General features: G+C 42.6%; 1 pseudogene; it reads left to right on the top strand.

Moving 5' to 3' along the window:
* LOC111966560 (plexin-A1-like) overlaps window positions 1-3,528 on the top strand; it is a 299,289-nt pseudogene that overhangs the window by 195,567 nt on the left and 100,194 nt on the right.

The raw sequence follows: 3,528 nt of genomic DNA, 5'->3' as shown, positions 1-3,528 counted from the left end.
TGTAAGTATATATACCACTAAGTATTTAGACTTAAAGAAAACAGATTCTGTAATATATATTTACACTACAGTATTCTAGACTTAAAGAAACGATCTGTAATATATCTCTCTCTATCTCTATCCCTCTCTCTCTTTCTCTCTCTCTCTCCCTCCCTTCCTCCCCATAGAAACACACATACAGGAATCGATTATAGACTTTATCCCGTAGAGCTAGGATGGTAGTGGGTCCTGCTTATTATAGTAGTCTGTAGCTCTGCTACACATGCCTCATTCAGTCACTGGAATATGGGGGTAGGAGGCAAGTTAAAGGGCTTTGTAGAACTCATAAAGATTTTTGAGAAATCAATGTGTTTATGCGGGGCGAAGCAGAGTGGAGTCAAACTAATGCATGTATTTTATTTTATTTTATCCCATTTGTACTCTCCTGTAGCTATAACAACCTTGTTGAGGCTGCTGGTAATCCATGTTCATTTATGCTTTCTGAACTAAGGAAAAGGGAGTCTGGAGAAAAATCWGGCTTATCTGGGCCTTGCAGCTTATTTGAATGTAAACCTTTGAACATGTTGAATAGGAAGGAGGAGTAAATCGCTCTAGTCATGTTCCTCTCTGTGGTTATTTGACTGTCTGTTGAAGACATGGTAACTGGAAGAGGAAAACATTGCTCTGCTCACACCTATCAGTGGCTTACACAGATGCTTCAATGTGCTTCAGCCTTTGACCTTGCACTCCTACCACACTATACTGTTAGCTCCGAGGTGCAATAATCACATGGACACACACTGACGCATTCTTCCTGAAGTAAGTTACTCTATCCAAGTGACTTTAATAGTTTGAGGTAGATGAGCCAGGAGCCTCAGAGGCAAGGGTTGGTCCTGGACATCTATTCTAGAGGCTGATTGGTCAATTAACCGAGTCACATGTTTCATTCAGGAGCTTGGCGTATCCTAGAGGGCTGTGTTGTATTCTAATGTTGCTTCGGAATGATTGTTAAATAACTTAATTGGACAAATCACCAGCAGAATGGATCTTAATGAGTTTGTATACCAGTAGTAAGAGCCTACCCTGAAGTGTTGTTTTTGTTGTGTGAAATACCTTGCCGTTAAGTTTTGATTCGAAAGAGGCTGATCATTCTTTTAAATGTTCTGTGAGAGTGAAATAATATAAAACAAATCATGTTGTGTTTGTGTTTCTAGTACAGTCAATCAATGAATTTTACTGCTGTAACTAATTTAACCAAGCCAATTCCTGAAGCAATATAGTGTGTTCCTTCTGTGTGTGTGTGTGTGTGTGTATCATACAGTCATGCAGTTGTTGATGTGTGTGTGTGTTTCATACAGTCGATGGCAGGTGCTGTTGATGTGTGTTGTGGTGTGGTGTATCATACAGTCATGTGCAGTCGTATGATGTGTGTGTGTGTGTGATGTATATCAATAACATCATGCAGTCGTTGGATGTGTGTGTGTGTGTGCTGTGGTAGTCAACAGTCATGCAGTCGTTGATGTGTGTGTTGTGTGTGTGTGTGTGTGTATCATACAGTCATGCAGTCGTTGATGTGGTGTGTGTGTGTGTGTGTGTGATCATATCGATCATGCAGTCGTTGATGTGTGTGTGTGTGTATCATATGCAGTCGTTGATGTGTGTTTGTGTATCATAAAGTCGTTGAGTGTGTGTGTGAGTGGTCGTGTGTGGTGTGGTGTGTGTGTGTGTGTGTGTGTGTGTGTGTGTGTGTGTGTGTTGTATATTAAAGTTGTTGATGTGTATGTGGTGTGTGTATCATACAGTCGTTGATGTGTGTGTGTGTGTGTGTGTGTGTGTGTGTGTGTGTGTGTGTGCATGTGTGTATGTATCATAAAGTCAGTTGATGTGTGTGTGTGTGTTGTGTATCATACAGGTCGTTGATGTTGTGTGTGTGTATCATACAGTCGTTGATGTGTGTGTGTGTTGTTCTAGTCGTGAATGTTGGTTGGTGTGTGTCGTGTGTGTTGTGTGTGTAGTGTTGCTGTGTGGTTGTTCATTAAAGTCGTTGATGTGTGTGTGTGTGTGTGTGTTCTAATAAAGTCGTTGATGTGTTGTGTGTGTGTCTGTATCATACGTTTGAGTGTGTGGTGTGTGGTTATCATAGCGGTTGATTGTGTGATGTGTGTGTGTGTGTGTACATAAAGTCGTTGATGGTGTTGTGTGTGTGTATATAAGTGTTGATGTGTGGTCGTGTGTGGTGTGGTGATGTGTGTGTGTTGGTGTGTTGTGTGGTGTGTGTGTGTGAGTGTGTGTGGGTGTGTGTGTGTGTGTGTGTGTGTGTGGTGTGTGTTGTGTGTGTGTGTGTAGTGTGTGTGTGTGTGTGTGTGTATCATAACGTTGTTGATGGTGTGTGTGTGTGTGTGTATCAAAATACGTTTGTTTGTGATGAGGTGGTTGTGCTGTGGTGGTGGTGTATCATAAGTTGTTGATGGTTGTATGTGTGTGACCACAGGACACCTAGCTTGTTTTTTCAGTCATATGAAATTCATCCTAACTCTAGAGTAGACCACGGTGTCACACATCTGATTAGGACAGAGCTGTCGGTCAATATAACGACATACTCTAGCTATATACCTTTCTCCTTCTTCCTCTCATCCCTCTTTTCATCTAATCTACCTGTTTACCTGTTTCCGCTCTTCCTGTCTATCTTTCTGGTTTCATCTCTTTCACTGTCTACCTCTCAGTAGCTGTTGATAAAGGATGAATAGTCCACAGTCACTCATCCTAATCAGCCTTTTATCTGACCCTCCTCCTCTCATTCAACCTGCCTCTTCAACATGGCGATAGATGTTGATAGTGGTTAGAACAGAAATATGTGAGACTGAGAGGAGGTTGTTAGGCAAGGACAACCATTTTAACAGTCTATGAATGTGTTTTTGGTTTTAGATTCAATGCAGTGGCTCAATCACTCTCTGTGTCTCTCTGTTTGCAGGTGTCTGTCATGTGTCAATGGCTCGTTCCCCTGCCACTGGTGTAAATACCGCCACATGTGCACTCAGAACGCCAAAGACTGTTCCTTCCAGGAGGGCCGGGTCAACGTGTCAGAGGTGAGAGATCCCCACTGTCCCAAAATACTGCACACTGTCTCCCTGTGTAACAACCATCTCTTCAGCAACACATTATATTGATGACACCAGTCAGTGTCATAGCCACTCATACACTGTAAAACCTTTCACAAACATGCATGCACGTACACACACTCACACACACACACTTCCTCCCGTTGATGAGTGATCCACGTGCTGGCTGATGTCCAGTAGTCCCCAGCTGGGCTCTTGGTATTGTCGAGCCACCCTGCCTGGGCCTCAGAGTGAAGCTATGAGTGGTTCAGCAGGAGCTGTTTAAATAAAACCAGTCCTGGATTTATGCACTTATAAACAGGCCAGGGTGAATGACTATGCAAATTGTATCATGTTCTACATTTCCAAATGTTGCATTAGCATGAAAACCAATATCAATCTCATCCCCTGCTCTCTCTCTCTCTCTCTCTCTCTCTCTCTCTCTCTCTCT

This window comes from Salvelinus sp. IW2-2015, linkage group LG7, assembly GCF_002910315.2.
Source record: "Salvelinus sp. IW2-2015 linkage group LG7, ASM291031v2, whole genome shotgun sequence".
Lineage (NCBI taxonomy): Eukaryota > Metazoa > Chordata > Actinopteri > Salmoniformes > Salmonidae > Salvelinus > Salvelinus sp. IW2-2015.
The sequence above is the reverse complement of the archived record's forward strand: the minus strand, read 5'-3'. Positions and strand labels throughout refer to the sequence as shown.